Source organism: Schistocerca serialis, chromosome 5 (assembly GCF_023864345.2).
Source record: "Schistocerca serialis cubense isolate TAMUIC-IGC-003099 chromosome 5, iqSchSeri2.2, whole genome shotgun sequence".
NCBI lineage: Eukaryota > Metazoa > Arthropoda > Insecta > Orthoptera > Acrididae > Schistocerca > Schistocerca serialis.
Window position 1 is genome coordinate 598,451,178 of NC_064642.1, and position 19,100 is coordinate 598,470,277.

Here is a 19,100-nt window from a genome sequence, read left to right on the forward strand (position 1 = left end):
TGTCATTGCCACATCGTCACTCTTCTGGGCGCCCTTGCAGATGTGATGTTAAGCCATATATCCCTCCCCTGATGCAGTGCAAAAAGTGTTGGAAGTTCGGCCATATGTCTTCTCGCTGTGCTTCCAGCGTCATATGTCGTGTTTGTGGTCGACCATGCCATCCTGATACTCCATGTGCCCCGCCTCCCATCTGTGTCATCTGCGGAGAGCACCATCCCCCTTGCTCACCAGACTGTAAGATTCTACAGAAGGAATGGAAAATAATGGAGTACAAGACACTGGATCGACTGACCTACACTGAGGCTAAGCGGAAATTTGAACAGCTACATCCCGTGTGCATGATGTCATCTTATGCCACCACTATCACTCCTGCTCTAGTTCCATCAGCTGCACCACATACAGTCAGCTCTCAGAGCCAGAGAACCACACCTGTCCCCTTCACGGTGGGGGCCACTTCTCTCTCTGTTGCTGCCACCCCCCCCAACCACCGAGGACACCAGCCCCACTTCTAAGCCAGAGAAACGTACGTCTTTTTCGGCTTCTCTCGCTCGGAAGGCATCCCTTGGGTCACTCCCTTCCCACGTTCCTACCGGTGGCACAGCAGACACCCACCAGTGGCTGAAGAAGCCACAAGTCGCTGGTCGTCGAGCTTCACGATCGTCTTCGGTCCCAGACACTGACTCAAAAAATCCCTCCAAGCAAGGGCAACCAAAGGAACAATGGGAGAAAGCGACATTGAAGACCCCTAAGACCAAGGCACCTGCAATGGCACCTACTCCACTGCTACCTACAAGCTCTGCATCTGAGGATGAGGTCGAGATTCTTGCGTCATCTGATGACCTCGATCTCGCCGGTCCCTTGGGCGCGATGTATGTAGCTCCTGTCGGTTCTCGATCGGTGGCGGCAGGTGACCCAGCGACGTAATTTGCTTCCTCAGTCTCTTCACACCTTTCTCAGTCATGGCCAATGTCATCCTCAGGTGGAACTGCGGCGGTTTCTTCCACCATCTTGCTGAACTGTAACAACTTCTCAGCCTTCACCCTATCTTCTGCATCGCTCTTCAAGAAACTTGGTTTTCAGCATTGCGAAACCCCGCTCTCCGTGGCTATTGGGGTTATTATAAGAACTGAGCGGCTTATGAAAGGGTACCTGGTGGCGTCTGCATCTGTGTCCTTCCTCTCTTAAGAGCGAATCTGTCCCTCTACAAACACCTTTAGAGGCTGTCGCTGTTTGGGTGTGGATGCCACAGGCTGTTACTGTCTGCAGTCTCTATCTTCCACCGGATGGTGACGTCCCGCGGCATGTCCTGGCTGTGCTGATAGCCCAATTGCTGCCACCTTTCTTGTTACTGGGCGACTTCAACTCCCATAACTCTCTGTGGGGTGGGTCAGTGGCCCCTGGTCGAGGCTCCACTTTTGAGCATGTATTAACACAGCTCGACCTTTCCATTTTAAATGATGGTGCCTTCACACATTTCTGTGTGGCGCATGGCACGTACTCAGCCATCGATATTTCGACCTGCGGCCCTAGCCTCTTACCATCTGTCCAATGGAGTGTGCATGACGACCTGTGTGGTAGTGACCACTTTCTGATCTTTCTGTCACTGCCACAGCGTCACTCTTCTAGGCGCCCTTGCAGATGGGCTATGAATAAGGCTGACTGGGACTTGTTCTCCTCTATATCCGCTATTGCGCCTCTTTCTAATCAAACCATTGATGCGGTGTTCACTCGGTCACCACCAGCATCGTTACTGAAGCAGAAACTGCCCTTTCTTCTGGAGGCAGAGGACTGTGCCTTGGTGGTCGCCTGTTCCCGCAGTCGGTCGTCCGTCTCCCAGAACATCGGCCCCAGTCGAGTTGTACGATTGCTGTCCACGTCACAGAGCTTCTCTCAGGGCTTGGAGTTTTCTCTCTTCCACCTCCTTTCCGGGCCCCTCTGCGTACACCCCCGTGGTGTACACCCCGCCCTTGCCTTCGGTTCGAATTGGCACTGAGCCCGAAGGACTCAGTCCCTCCGGAGGCCTTCTGCCGCCACTTTCATTCCATCCTTGCCACGTATCAGGGCTCTGGCGTTGTTTACACTGACGGTTCGATGGTTGGCGGTCGTGTCGGTTATGCTCTCACTCTAGGGGACCATTACAAACAACGTTCAGTGCCGGCTGACTGCAGTGTTTTCACCGCTGAGCTGGTCGCCATCTTTCGTGGCCTAGAGTATATACGCTCCTGCTCAGGTGAGTCCTTCGTTATCTGTAGCGAATCCCTGGGCTGTTTACGAGCTATCGACCAGTTTTTCCCTCGCTTTCGTCTGGTGCTAGCTATTCAGGAGTCCCTGCATACTCTTACCCGTTGCGGCCGCTCTGTGGTCTTTGTGTGCACCCCAGGCCATGTCGGGTTACCAGGCAATGAACATGTAGACCGCCTGGCCAAACAGGCCACCAGTACACCATCTCTGGACGTTGGCCTCCCGGAGACTGATTTGCGAGCATTCTTACGCCGCAAATTTTTTGCGCTTTGGGACGCTGAATGGCGCGATCTGACCACAGCCAATAAACTCCATGCTATCAAGGAGACGACGACTGTGTGGCGGTCATCTATGCGGTCAGCTCCGCATTGGCTACACCCTGGTGATGCACAGATATTTACTGCGTCGTGAGGACCCGCCTCTTTGTTGCTGTGGGAGGGCCTTGACGGTGGTACACATTTTGTTTGCCTGTCCCCTTTTAGCTGTGCTAAGGCAGGCATTTGCGTTGCCTGGTATGCTCCCTGCCTTTACAGATGACACTGCCATGACAGGCTTAGTTTTGCGTTTTATTCGTGCAGGGGGCTTTTATCACTTTATCTAAGTGTTTATCTTTTTTTGTATTGATTCTGGCCTTTGGCCTACAATTTTAGTCTGAGTTTTTAATGTGTTTCTTGGTGGTTGGCTTTTCCTTTTTTGTCTCTATGGTCGGCCAACCATTGTCACACTCAGTGTGATTTTAATTCGTTTTGTCTGGTCTCTGTCTAAGTCTTTCTTGTCCTAGTCGTCTTTCTTTTTTCCATTCTACGTTTTTATTCTGTGTGGGTGTTTTTAAGTTTTGGAAAAAGGGACCAATGACAGTAGCAGTCTGGTCCCTATAATCCCACAAACCAACCAACCAACAACCTGGATGCATGGACTGTTAAGGTAATTATGCGATAATTCTCGGACTTGTCGGCTCTTGCAATCTACAGAACTATATGGATGATGTTTTTCCGAATGTTAGACGGTATATCGAGAGATTCATACATTCTACAAACAACGTGAATAGTGGTTTGTTGCAATGTCCCCACTGATTTTAGAAATTCTAGTGGAATGTTATCAACCCCTTCTGCCTTATTCGATCTTAAGTCTTTCAACGTTCTTTTAAATTCTCATTATAATTATGGACCCCTGTCTCATCTGTATCGACTTTTGTTTCTGCTTCTATCACGTTATCAGACAAGTGTTTCTCCTTACAGAGGCCTTCAATGTACTCTTTCCACCTATCCGTTCCCTCCTCTGCATTTTCAGGGAAATTACCGCTACACTCTTGACGTTACCTCAGTTGCTTTTAATTTCACCGAAGGTTTTTTTTTACTTTTCGATATGCTGAGACTTCTTCCAACAACCATTTCTCTTTCAATTTCTTCACATTCTTCGTGTATCCACTTCGCCTTAGTCTCCCTGCACTTCCTATTTATTTCATTCCTAAGTGACTTGTGTTTCTGTAACCTTCAATTTCCCTGAACATTTTTATACGAGGCCTGTTCAGAAAGTAAGCTCCGATTGATTGCCAAATTGAAACCACAGTGAACATCAGAAATGTTTTACTTGTAACAATTAGCTACACCTTTCAGCTACTTCTCTACGTAGTCGCCGTTCTGACTTAGACTTTTGTCATAGCGTTGTACCAACTTTTCAATAGCCTCATCATAGAAGGCAGCTGCCAGTGCTTTCCGCCAATTCTCCACGCTGGCCTACACCTCGTTTTTCTGTGTCAAAATGTTGTCTTCAAAGACAGCGGTTCATGTGACCAGAGATGAAACTCAGGGGGAGACAATTGCGGACTGTATTGTGGGTAATCTAACATTTCCATTTGAAAACGATGCAGGAGCATCTTCATTGCCCCTGCAGAATGCGGCTGAGAATTGTCGTGAAGACGAAACAGCACGACAGTTATGTAATGTTAGCTGCATAGCTTCAGGCGAAATTTCTCACCAGGCCCTCGTACTTGGCGGCAGACACTATTTTCTAGACATCTTTACGCACTCACTGCGAGCTCAGAAATGAGAAGAGCGACGTGATGCTAACTGGGGTTATACTAGAGACACTACCCAACACATCTGTGCAAAGCTTTATCGGATTTTCATAGTCGTTTCCATTTCGCGACCGATCGGAGCTTACTTTCTGAACGCCCCTCGTACTTCCTTCTTCCATAGATCACCTTAAGTATACCTTCTATTGCCCATGGTTTCTTCGAAGTTACCTTTTTTGTAGATATGCTTTTCTTTCCAACTTCTATGAGTGCCCTTTTTAGATACGAGATACGTCTATTAGTCTTCAACGGAACTACCTACTGGGCTGTTCCTTATCACAATATCTATAGCCTCAGAGAACTTCAAGCACCCTAGCAGTTGCAATTAAGTCTCCTGCCGCGATAGCCAACGGCCATACATCTAAGTTTATTTGCTGGGATCGCGTTAATCCTGGTTAATCTTAAATGGCATGCAGGTGACTGTAACTTTAAGGTTAATTTGTGGTTGAAGATGGATGAAGAAATACGCTAGTTAAAGAGTTTGTTGTGATACTGGTACATGCTGAAATCGTGTATGGTAAAATACTTCCTTATTTCTTTGTACAGTGTTGACTCGTGATTCCTGTTTAAAGGGCTCTTTCACAGCTACCGAAAGATAGAAACATAAGGTTCCAGCATTGATCGGAGCGTAGTTTGGACATCAAAATAGTAACACGGCTGAGAGAATTATGAGCAGCATGTCTCAGATCTTTGGTGTCTACGCTATACAGGTGTTAGAGGACTCTAAATTTACTGTTTTGCTGTAAAGAAGAATTAGTATGGAATATATATTTCAGGAGGTTCGAGATCTTGAATGAGACCCGTGCTGGAAAACTGCTGATCTTTCTTAATAAATAACGGCTTGTCACATCAATCGTATCGGAGCTACCTTGAAAACCAGTACATTCTTCTTGGTAATGTGCCCAAGGTGGCATTTATCACTGTCTACAAGTGATGACTGGCTAGCAAACATGGAGAAGGAACTTGCCGATATGCACTTAATATATGTATATGACAGTGTACTAATAGGGAAAACTAAAAGAGTGTACAGATAAAATTTTCATAACTTCCTCCATCCTAAAGGGAAGAAATATGTCGCCGTTGATACAAACTTACCAGGAACTGGGTAGGTGAAGACAGAGCTTGCCAGAGGTCTCGAAAAAGAATTAGTGCACAGAAGAATTTCGGGAGATGGTGTTGGATCTTGTCGGAGAAGTTTCATCTAAAATCTCCCATTAACTTCTCCGTGAATCGCACACATCGAAGAACGCAATGCGGTGAGTGCTGGTGGATCAGCATCGTAAACAATGAGTGCAAGCACATTGTTTAAAACCTCGAGATCTGTTCTGTGAATGGATTATGCTGTGCAGTGCTGCACTTAGTACATTTCGTGCTGTTCCATGGTGAGTAAACTTTCAACCGCGATGATGTTAATAATTGCCGCAATAACTTTTCCTGGACTGATGAAGATGCATAAACCACATTTGCCTCAGATCACCAACAAATATTCTGTGTCAATATGTAGGCTGGACCTGTACAAGATTTTACAACAATTACCAATTTTAGTAACTCTCCGTGAGTACAAAACTGTCGTGCGGTTCACTGTGATAAATCGTACTGCACTTCCATAAATGTCATTTAGCAATTCCGTCACTAAGATCTTATTTGTTGCCTTGCCATTGTGTACATTGCGTGGTGTTCATTCGAAATGCGCTGCAAGAACTGCTGGAGCCTGCATCTCCTACAGTTTACGGGAGGATGCGATTTCTCCACGACAGAGCACCATTAACTTCGATAATAATTTTCGTGAGAGCTGATATCCTTACGAACGAAAAGAGAGATCCTGCCCGGGGATGGTTTAACGCCCAAGTGAAATAATCTACGCTTGTGGTGCCCAGCTGACAGAGACGCAAGTGGCAACTCCAAAGGTCTTACCACAACATAACATTATCAGTAGATAACCTTCCTTTGAACGTTCTAAAATCACAGCCGCAACAAAACGACTATCCAGGTTGGGTTTTGGAATCTATGAGTCGTTAGAAGTACCAACAGACTTTCGGAAAAATACCCACAGAACCCCGTAGGTAGCAAGGTGGGATAAGTGTGCGAACTATCGCGCAGTCAGCTTAACAGCTCTTGTATCACAGTTACCGGCAAGAATAAAATACAGGAGGATTCTCAACAAAATTGGTGTACGTTACAGGGAATGACAGGTAATATTCAAAACGCCCAAGATAAAAAAAAAATAAAAGAAAAATATGTTTGGAAGGCCAAGAACGAAAAACTTGTGTCAGAATGGCTGTGAGATTGAAGTTTAGTCACTCGCCAATATTTTTCAATCGACACAGCGATGATGCAATGACGGAAATAAATGGTCAGGAGTGGGATTATAATTGAGAGTAAAAGGATATCAGCGACAACGTTCGGTAATAACACTGTTATCGTCACTGAAATGCAATAGAACTACATGACCTGTTGAATGGAATGGGCAGAGTAATGAGCACACACCAGAGAGAGAGAGAGAGAGAGAGAGAGAGAGAGAGAGAGAGAGAGAGAGAGTAAAACGAACAAAGGCGAAAGTAACGAGTAGTAGTGGACATGAGATTGGCGATAAACGTAATGACGAAGTTGGAAGACAGAAAGTACAGGGCGGCTGTATTTCACATTCGTTGCTTGAGAGGATACCCTTGAAGAAAGAGTGATCGTAGGATAGTGACACTTCGTGGAAACATTTGTTTGGATATGCGGAAGAGAAATAACGAATAAACCACTGAAAGGAACACATTTTAATTTCCCCGTGGAAGGGTAACATTTGTTAATTGCGTACTATATTAAGTTCCAGGCTATAAACGCCGGTCAATCTGACGGCCATCTTCATCCAAGACAGCCAGGAACCACACTAGATATTGTTCTACTGCTGCCCGAAATATCTCAGGTGGGATGTTGGCTACCTCCCTCGCTATGCTCATTTTCAGCCTCCAACTCGTGTTACTGTCCTTCAAGTACCCAGCAGCTAGAAATCATACGGGTTAAAATCTGGTGATCTTGATGGCCACACAGTCTGGAACTATCGGTCAACGATTCAGTTTTGTCGAAATGTATCACCTCATGAGCAATGTGAAGTTGAGCTCCATCGCGTATCAAAACTAGCAGCTGGTTTGATGAATCATCTTTACAGGTAAAGCCCTGCTCACCTTGTCCGGATCCATGTTGCCAATCTGCAACTGTAATGCACACTGAAGCTTGTGTTTCTACCCTACGTCATCGTATCACTACCGGTGCATAACGAAAAGACGTGACAGCAACAGTACTAACAAAACAAATCCTGTACTGCATAGTCTGAACATCATTCCTATAAAGTTTTGTACCCATACGGTAAATTGTTTTCCGTCTGCAACGGCTCAAGTACCTAAAGTCACCTGTAGACGAAGTGAAGGAATTCTGCTAGCTTCCAAGCGAAGTAACAAATGACGAACGGAGGAATAAGGACACAAAAAGCCTGCTAGCGCATGCAAAGAGGGGATTTCTTGCTAAAAAAGGTCACCAGTATCAAACATCGGCCTTAATTAGAGAAAGAAATTTCTGAGAATACGTCTGAAGCACAGTGCTGTAAGGAAATGGATCATGGGCTGCGAGAAATCATTAAAAGGAGAGAATCGCAGCATTTGAGATGTGATCCATAGAAGTATGTTGACAGTCAGGTGGACTGATAAGAAATGAGAAGTTTCCATGTAACCAGCGAAGGTAAGAAAATGTGAAAACTTTAACAAGGAGAAGCGGCATCACAGGCCGGCTTGCGTGGCATCTGAGTGAGCTGTAAAGAGTAAATACTGCCGCGTATAAGTGGTAGTCTGGGATTAAGCGGTAGGCACATTCCCAATATTAATGTAAAAGAATGAAATTTAACTGTTGTTTGCCGGCGGGAAGCGGAGAAGGGGGGCGCTAAATCGGCCAATGACATGTCGCTTGTACGGAAAAATGTCCTCGAACTGACCTTGATCGTGTGCCAAGGCCAGTACTATCGACGAATCTCATTCAACTGAATTTTATTCTTATGTGGTTACGTGAAGTAGTTGCTTTATGAAATCTTTTAATAAACTGGAGAGGAATTGTTTCGTAGGGTTGTAGCTGCCTGACACGTTGTACAACAGGCTACAGCTATGTGAGAGACAGAGCGGAAAAGTTTTGTGAACTGTTTGAATGAATACATGAAGACTGGTGATTACTTTGAATATTTACTGACAGCTTCAGTTGTTGATATAAGTTGCAAGTTTGTTACGTCAATAAACACTAAATAACTATATACGCTTCAAATTCTTGTCGGGTTTCCAACCGGATCACACTGTCATCTGAAACACAATGTTTCAGCTGTCCACCTGGCCGCCATCATCAGGTGAGAAAAGCTACGCTGCTCTCGCCGATAACTGATTCCACTCGTTTTTTTTTCTTTATTGTGATTTCATTCCCCTGCCCCATATGGGCAGGGGAAGGCTGTCAGCAGCACAATCCGCCGCTCTTCAGCCGAGTGACACGACAACTAAAACAAGAATAAAATAATACATACATAAGGAGATAAAAAAGGGGAACATAAAACAGAGTAAGGGGAGAAAATGGAGGTAAAAAGACATGGACATGTAGACGTTCATGGGGGACAGTTAAAAAAGTCACCAGAAAGTTAAAAAACACAGTTGGCGATTCTTAAAACACAGAGAAGACACTGGATGCTCATGCACAGGTTAAAAGTTGGCCACAGTATTAAAAACACTCCGAAACAACACACTTAAAACCCACTTGGAGCACACACGACAAAGAATAAAACTACCAGATGGGACCTGCCGAGGGAAAGGTCAGAGAGGATGGAAAAGGAGGGGAGAGCATGGGGAAGCGGCGGGATGAAGAGAGGAGGGGCAACCGTGGGTTCACGAAGAAGCAGGAGACACATAGGGCGGGAGAGGAAAAGGGAAGACAGGGCAGGAGGAAGCGCAGAGACACTGAAAGAAGGCACAAGAGATGGAGGGGGAGTAGGAGGGGAAATCCGCTCATAAGGAGGGAGGGGGAGGAGAGGGAGCCCTGAGGAGGAGGCAGGAAGAGGGGGTTAGAGTTGGTAGGAAGGGTAGATGTCAGGGCGAAGCTCATCATCCGGGAGGGGTAGATGGTGGAAGTTGTGTTGGGAAAGGAGATGGAGGGTGTGGAGATGGAGAGAGGGAGGGACACAATGGTAAAGGCGCGGCAACTGGTTGGGAGTGGAGAGGAAGGGAGACACCTGGGGGTGAGGGGGATCAAGGCGGCGGACAATATATAGTGTGCGGATGTGTTCAAGGAAAAGGAGAAGGTGGGGGAAGGAGATCAGGTCATAGAGGATGCGCATGGGGGACGGAAGGCGGATGCAGAAGGCGAGGCAGAGTGCATGGCGTTCGACGATTTGGAGGGCTTTATAGAACCGGGGAGGGGCGGAAATCCAAGCGATGCTGGCATAACAAAGGATGGGGCGCATCATGGATTTGTATGTGTGAAGGATGGTGGAAGGATGCAGACCCCACGTCCAGCCGGACAGGAGTTTCAGAAGGCGGAGGCAGTTGTGAGCTTTGTTTTGGATGGTAAGGAGATAGGGAGTCCAGGTGAGGTGGCGGTCGAGTGTGAGGCCAAGGTATTTGAGGGTAGGAGTGAGGTGGATAGGATGGCCATAAATGGTGAGGTAGAAATCATGGAGGCAGAAGGAGCGGGTGGTGCGGCCTATGATGATCGCCTGGGTCTTGGAGGGATTAACACGGAGGAACCACTGGTTGCACCAAGCAGTGAATTGGTCAAGGTAGGTTTGGAGGGTACGTTGGGACCGTTGAAGGGTAGGATAAAGGGCTAGGAAGGCGGTGTCATCAGTGAACTGGAGAAGATGAACAGGAGGGGGAGGTTTGGGCATATCAGCAGTGTACAGGAGATAGAGGAGAGGGGAAAGGACAGAACCTTGAGGCACACTAGCAGAGGGGTAGAAAGTACGGGAGTTGGAATTGTGGATAGTCACATAGGAGGGACAATAGGAGAGGGAGGAAGCAACGAGACGGACGACGTTGATGGGGAGAGCATAGGTCTGGAGTTTGAAAAGGAGCCCAGGATGCCAGACACAGTCATAGGCGTTCTGGAGATCAAGGGAAACAAAGATAGCAGAGCGACGGGAGTTAAGTTGGAGGGAAAGAAGATTGGTAAGGTTAAGGAGCTGGTCGTTGGCAGAGAAGGAAGGCCGGAAGCCACATTGGGTAAGAGGAAGGAGGCGGTGCTGGTTAAGGTGGCGGTGGATGCGGCGAGAGAGAATGGCCTCAAAGACCTTACTGAACACGGAGGTGAGGCAGATGGGACGATAGGAAGAGGTAGCAGAGGGGGGTTTGTTAGGCTTAGGGAACAGCAGGACATGGGAAGTCTTCCACAGGTCAGGGTAAAATCCAGTTGAGAGGAGGACATTGTACAGGGTAGCAAGGACAGACAGGAAGGATGGAGGGGATTCCTTGAGGTGACGGTAGGTGATGCCATCATGACCAGGGGCGGTGTTGCATTTGGAGTGGAGGACGAGTGTGATGTCTTGCATGGTGATGGGAGTGTTGATGTCTGAGGGGGGTAACCGATCCAAGTACTGGAAGCTAGGGGCGAGCAGGGGGACAGAGGTGTCAGTGTGGTCAAGGACGGTGGGGAAGAGGGAGTAATCAAAATGGGGATCGTCAGGAATGGAGAAGACCTCAAATAGGTGGGAAGCAAAATGGTTAGCCTTACTGAGGTTGTCTGGAAAGGGTCGATTGTCATGGAGGATGGGGTAATGTGGGGTGGGATGGCTACCAGTAAGACGGTGGAAGGCTGACCAGTACTTGGAGGAGTTGACAGGGAGGGTGGAGTTGAGGCGTGTGCATGTCTGACGCCAGTCCCAGCGTTTCTTTGCTGTAAGGAGGTTCCGGATATGTCGCTGTAATTGCCGGTGGCGGGTGAGAGTATCCCGGTCATGAGTGCGGAGGAAGGAGCGGTAGAGCCTGCGGGATTCACGCAGAAGAAGGACGGCCTGTGGAGGAAGCGTAGGGCGGTGAGGGTGGATGAGTTTGGTAGGGACATGAGCCTCCACAGCGTCAGTGATGGTCTTCTGAAGGAAGGAAGAGGCATGGGTGATGTCATCAGGGTGGTGGAATGTGAGGGGGTGGCTTTCGATCTGTAAGGCAATGGATTCCCGGTAGGCATCCCAATTGGCACAGTGGTAGTCATGGACAGCCTTTGGAGGGGCAGCTGGGCGGGTGGCTGCAGTGGCGGGACAGGTAGAGGAGATGGTGAGAGGACAGGGAGATGGTCACTACCGACGATTCCACTCGCAAATGACTGCACCTTTATATGCATCGGAAGTACAACAGCGCATGCGCTAGATACAGTGCGCACGCGCTCAATCATTCCTGCTGCCCCCTGGCGCCAAAAGAGTTGCATCACCTCCGGTGGTGAATACTGTTGAAAAGTATATATCGTTACTGATGATTATTCGTGGCCAGCCGATTCAGATGCCATTGTTTCTTCATATCTACTTAAACAGGATTCCATGTTTTCCTTAGCGGGTATCCATTAGCACGATTAATGATATTATCTGCTAGTCTGATTTCGACAGATTATTTTAAAAGACAATCCCAGTACCGCGAAGCATTTGCAACTATTTGCGTCTCACTGTATAGCATCCTGTGTCCCTCTGTAAGGCAATGCTCAGCCCCCGCAGATTTATCTGGTTGTAATAATCGCTTATGACGATGATGTTCAATACACCTCTTGTTGACGGTACGAATAGTTTGGCCAATGTAAACTTTTCCTCACTCACCCGGTATTTTGTGAACGCCTGACTTCCTCTAACCTAAACCATCTTTAACGGAGCCAAGAAGAATTCGAATCTTAGCTGGCGGACGAAAAACACATCTGATCTCATATTCCTTCAAAAGTCTACCTATCTTGGTGAAAACATTCCCAGCATACGGAAGAAAAGCCACAGACCTAAAGGTCTCTTCAGAAGGTTCAGGTAGAGGTCCAAACTCAAATAAGCACGTCGAATTTGTCGGTCCGTATAGCCGTTATTACTGAACACGTCCTTAAGATGTTGCAGCTCCTGTGGTAAATTCTCAGCATCCGAGACAGCATACGCTCGTTTAACAAAGTTCCGAAGGACTCCTGTACGTTGAAAAGGTGGATGGCAACTGGTATCATGTAAATACCTGTCGATGAGTCAGTTTCCTGTAAACACTGTCTCCAAGAATTCCATCTTATCTTTTATAAACTAGTTCATCCAAAAAAGGTAACTTTCCCCCCTTTTCAATTTCCATCGTGAATTTGATGTTCGGATGAAGACAATTAAAATGGTACAATAACCGGTGCAAAGAGTCTATTCCATGGGGCCAAACATGAAACATATCGTCAACATATCTCAAAAAACACGAAGGCTTCAAAAAAGATGTTTTCAGGGCCACATCCTCAAAGCGTAGCTTTTCTCACCTTATGATGGCGGCCAGGTGGACCGCTGAAATATTGTGTTCAGATGACAGTTTCATCCGGCTGGAAACCGGACAAGAATTTGATATACTAATACGCCGGGAAAGTCTACATAGTCACATCTATATATGCTTATCAGTTTCTTATCTAAAAATAGCTTAGGAATTGTGTAATTTTGATCCTGAATGTTCGAGCATATATTAGGCACGGAGCACAAGGTCGGATAAGAGATGGATGGCAATGGAAATGGGACTGGTAACTAATGAAATGAAGTGAATTAAATAGCCAATTGTGATCAATTTGTTGCTGCCTAACTACCAGGGGCAAGTACACGACCCCAAAATTGATGCATCGAAATGGAAAACGTTTCGCGTGTCATACATAATATTTGTCTGGAGCATCAAGAAATAATGAATCGCTGTTCGTACGTGTCCAATAATCGCATTCTCACACAAGTGTTTTCCTCTGGTTTGATAGCGAACAAACGTCTTGGGGCAGATCAGAGGAAACGAATAAAGGATGTAAGCATGTCTAATATGAACATATATCACATTAATGTTAACAACTGTGAGACCTCGGTCTTCGAGAGTGGTATCCCGGAGATTAATGGTTCAACGCGTAGCACTTCTTTTTCAAGAAAGTTGTAAGCAAACAGGTATTGGTAAGAGGCAGTACAGAAAAGAAAAGGAACTGGTGACACAAAATAGGAAGGGTAGAATCTACTCTGTCTGTACTCCACCTGCCATCATTACGGCAAACATGGTACCTCTCACACTGGAATATAGTCGCTCAAAGATGAGTGGAAGACAAACGTATTCGACTAAAAATGGTTGCTATGATGACTCTCACTTTGTTCATTTGTCCTTGCACATGACGTTGCAACCTACAGAATCATAGCTCGAGCCCTAGACGCGATATGAAGAGTGTAAATGCAGAAAGTTCTAAGTACAAAATCTGACATTTGTCGTTTTGCGTAACTGATTTTATGCAAAACCGCGAGAAGGAGTTCTGATACCACACAATTATGCTGCTCACCGCATCACCGCAAGAAATAATGAGACAAATTATAAAATAAATACTTGATTACGAACTTTCTAAATGTCATACCACGAAAGTGACTGACTGGAAGTGCTGACAAGAAAGTTTTTACAAGCTGCTTCTTAAAGAAAAAAAAAAAAAAAAAGAAAACAGCAACCAACCACTGTTAATAATGCCATTTATTTAGACAACAGAGCCGTTACTGGTTCCGGATGCATAGGATCAGCTTCAGACGCCTGTTCATGTTTATATTACGTTTATCGCTGTTCCATTAGTGTCGGAAAAACCAACCGATAGCCAACAACGAATCTAATACAAACATTAACAGCTGTCTGAAGATTAACATGATGGTTGGAAATCGGGTACGGCATTCTTTGCGGAATTAATTAGCCGTGTTAACAGTGGCTGATTGCTGTTTCCTCCTTTGTAAGAAACAGTGTATATTTTGCACACAGTCACGGTATCGGAAAATTCTGTTATCGACAAAAAGGCAAGAAGAAAGTTTTTGTTCCAGGTGCCATTAGTAATGAGTCACTACATATTATTTGTGATAATACAAGTACAGAAATACGACATTAGGTTTTTAAGTAGCAGAACGGCGTAGTCAACAAAACCAACTCCCAAATCTTTTAAATTTTGGCATTGCAGAGGGAAGCACAACGTGACACAAATACCATACGCTCCACTAACACATGTGTGAAAGATTTTCTCCATGGTTTGGCAGCTGGATCAAGTCTAGGGACATGCGATAGAATACCGAGAAGACAATGGCACTGAAAACGCGTTTTGTTAAAAAATTACGGAAGTCATCCATATCCATTCTTCATTTGTATGTGACTCATCTGAACAAAGGGATACAGTCATGCACTGTTGTTTTAAGCATCAATCTATGATGAGGCATATTAATGTTGCATATACAGTGAGCGAAAATTATGTATAACAACATACTTTAGCGAATGAATTCATAAAACGAAGGAGATACTAATCATCCCTCAGGTTAACGATGTAACCTAACCTCAGGATTAAACTTCGCTTTAAATTTATTGAAATCAGTCATAAGCTGTTTCGAATGGCAGCCTTAAACAGACTGATAAACACAGTAAAGGAGTAGGGAATCAAATGATTGGCTTAAAAAAGCATGCAGGGCTTACAGAGGCAATAACGAATTAAACCAGTGTATTGTGCAGCACACCAAATCACCCAAACTGAATTAAAATCCTCAAGGTCAATAAGAATTTACCAAGGCAAAAGCCAAGCCACTGATAGCTATTCTAGCACTCACAGATCAAAATATTTCTATGTTCCGAGCTGTTCAAAATATTTCGAAGTCTAGAATACACGCACGTTGAATTAATTAAGCACTCAAGCTCATGCACTTCACCAGCCATGCAAACTGTTCGAAACAACCTTACCACCGAGACGTGAATATCAAAAGACTAAGAACCATGCTCTGCCTGCTTATCTGAAAACCTGGTCACGTGACCAGCCACTAGATTCAATTGAGCAACTTAACAACTAGACCACCATTCTTACGATAGTACGTGTTCCACCCGTTGCTTATTTCAAACATGTATTGCAAACAATTTTAGATAATATGCAGTACGATATTAGATTGTCAAAAGCTAAAAATTGTACAATGATCGACTGTTATTTAAACTTTATAGATCATAAACGGAGTGGCAATAACTAGACATGTTCATGTCGTTATTCAACTTGCCACTACAGTACTACGTTACTCAAATACACTCCGGGAAATTGAAATAAGAACACCATGAATTCATTGTCCCAGGAAGGGGAAACTTTATTGACCCATTCCTGTGGTCAGATACATCACATGATCACACTGACAGAACCACAGGCACATAGACACAGGCAACAGAGCATGCACAATGTCGGCACTAGTACAGTGTATATCCACCTTTCGCAGCAATGCAGGCTGCTATTCTCCCATGGAGACGATCGTAGAGATGCTGGATGTAGACCTGTGGAACGGCTTGCCATGCCATTTCCACCTGGCGCCTCAGTTGGACCAGCGTTCGTGCTGGACGTGCAGACCGCGTGAGACGACGCTTCATCCAGTCCCAAACATGCTCAATGGGGGACAGATCCGGAGATCTTGCTGGCCAGGGTAGTTGACTTACACCTTCTAGAGCACGTTGGTTGGCACGGGATACATGCGGACGTGCATTGTCCTGTTGGAACAGCAAGTTCCCTTGCCGGTCTAGGAATGGTAGAACGATGGGTTCGATGACGGTTTGGATGTACCGTGCACTATTCAGTGTCCCCTCGACGATCACCAGTGGTGTACGGCCAGTGTAGGAGATCGCTCCCCACACCATGATGCCGGGTGTTGGCCCTGTGTGCCTCGGTCGTATGCAGTCCTGATTGTGGCGCTCACCTGCACGGCGCCAAACACGCATACGACCATCATTGGCACCAAGGCAGAAGCGACTCTCATCGCTGAAGACGACACGTCTCCATTCGTCCCTCCATTCACGCCTGTCGCGACACCACTGGAGGCGGGCTGCACGATGTTGGGGCGTGAGCGGAAGACGGCCTAACGGTGTGCGGGACCGTAGCCCAGCTTCATGGAGACGGTTGCGAATGGTCCTCGCCGATACCCCAGGAGCCACAGTGTCCCTAATTTGCTGGGAAGTGGCGGTGCGGTCCCCTACGGCACTGCGTAGGATCCTACGGTCTTGGCGTGCATCCGTGCGTCGCTGCGGTCCGGTCCCAGGTCGACGGGCACGTGCACCTTCCGCCGACCACTGGCGACAACATCGATGTACTGTGGAGACCTCACGCCCCACGTGTTGAGCAATTCGGCGGTACGTCCACCGGCCTCCCGCATGTCCACTATACGCCCTCGCTCAAAGTCCGTCAACTGCACATACGGTTCACGTCCACGCTGTCGCGGCATGCTACCAGTGTTAAAGACAGCGATGGAGCTTCGTATGCCACGGCAAACTGGCTGACACTGACGGCGGCGGTGCACAAATGCTGCGCAGCTAGCGCCATTCGACGGCCAACACCGCGGTTCCTGGTGTGTCCGCTGTGCCGTGCGTGTGATCATTGCTTGTACAGCCCTCTCGCAGTGTCCGGAGCAAGTATGGTGGGTCTGACACACCGGTGTCAATGTGTTCTTTTTTCCATTTCCAGGAGTGTAGTTGTCTTAGAAACATGAAAACACTAATTTATCATTAATTAAAAATAAGCAAATTCATAATAACGGGACAAATCATTCATGTTTACGCTCATATATAGCGTAACTCTCGAGAACTCTTTGTATTGGCAGTATTTTCTGAGATAGTAAGTAATTTATTTATTGCAGTCTATTCATCTTTTGTATTTGAGGTACTTGTATTTTTGTGTGTTTGCAATTGAAATTATTGGACACAGGTTCCATCTTTTATGCAAAACACCGTTTATTATTGTTACCCGAACATGTTTCGGCCTGTCTGTGCCATCCTGAGTGGATTTTGTTTACTGAAAAACTGTAAAACGTGAACATATTTTAGGTTGCAACTGATCTAACAAAATGAGATCTAAAGATAGTTTTTGTTCGTTTTTGTTCTTACCTTGATTTTACAATATATGGTATTGCAGAGTCATCTGTATGCTGTCCTGCACTAATAGCTTGTCATCACATTCACATTTTCGTCGTTTAGCTTGCAGATAACAAGCTGTCAGTGAAAGGCACCATAAAGATGGTTCTGCAAAACAATATGATGTAAAATCCAGTTATGAACAAAAGCAAATAAAAATTGTCTTTGGGCCTCATTTTGTTATATCAGGTACAACCAAAAATATGTTCACTTTTTACAGTTTTTCAATAAACCCAACCCACTGATGATGGTACAGAGGTGCCGACACATGTTTGGATAACAAGAAAAAACAGTGTTTCCTATGAAAGGCGGAACCTATATCCAACAATTATAACAATCTATTTATCTGTTCAACAGCAAGATAAATGTGATTACGACATATCGAGCTATGTCTCATTCGCATACGTAACATGTACGTAGTTTTGTTACTAATTTAATTGTTGATAACTTCCTTCATATTTACTTTTATTGCGGTCTCAACACTGTCACTAGATTTTCCGTAGCATTTCTACGAATGGTTTTAGTGTTTTTAGTGAATATACGAAACTTTAGTTTTAGCACATTCAGAATCTGGCTATTATTGCATAATATCCGTAAGACTGCCGCAACACAGTTTACCTTATCTGCCATGGGACTTCCAAGTGGCGAGCTCATTGTGGCATTCAGAACACCTTGCCTACCACCTTCCACGGATCAACATCTACATCTACATAGATACTCCGCAAGCTATGATATGGCGCGCGCCAGATGGTACACTGTAGCATTACCAGTCATTTCTTTTTCTGGTCGCTCGCAGACAGAGTGATGGAAAAACGACTGTCTGCATGCTTCCGTATGAGCCCTAATTTCTCGTACCTTATCTTCAAGGTCCTTACGCACAATGTACGTTGGCGGTAGTAGAATCGTTTGACAGTGAGATTTCAAATGCTCGTTCTTTAAATTTTATCAATAGCGTCCCCCGAAATGAACGTCGCCTTCCCTACTGCGATTCCCATTTGAGCGCCCGATGAATCTCCGTAAGACGTGTTGTTCGAACGTACCGGTAACAAATTTAGCAACCGGCCTCTGAATTGCCTCGATATCCTCCTTCAATCCAACCTGCTACGGATCCCAAACACTCGAGTAGTATTGAAGAATGGGTTGCACCAACGTCGTTTACGCTGTCTCCTTTACAAGTGAACCACTCTTTCCTAAAATTCTCGCAATAAACCGAAGTCGACCATTCTCCTTCCCTACCAAAGTTATCACATGCTCGTTCCATTTCATATCGATTTGGAACGTTATGTTCAGCTGTTTAAACGAATTGACTGCGTCAAGCAGGAACTAGTGATACTGTATCCGAACATTACAGGTGGTTTTTCCTACTCGTCGGCACTAACTTCAAACTCTACATTTAGAGCTAGCTACCATTCGTCACACCATCTAGAAATTATGTCTAAGTCATCTAGTATCCTCTTACAGTCACTCATCTTCGACAGCTTACCGTAATCCACAGCGTCAGCAAACAACCACAGATTGCTGTCCAACCTATCCACCAAATCATTTATGTACACTAATGCTCATAAATTAAGGATAATGTTGATACACGGTGAAACAACGCCCTGGTGGGCGGTTTGCGGGTTTAAATCACCTCGGGGTATGACCATGCGGTGCATTTGACCTGCGGTCGTCGC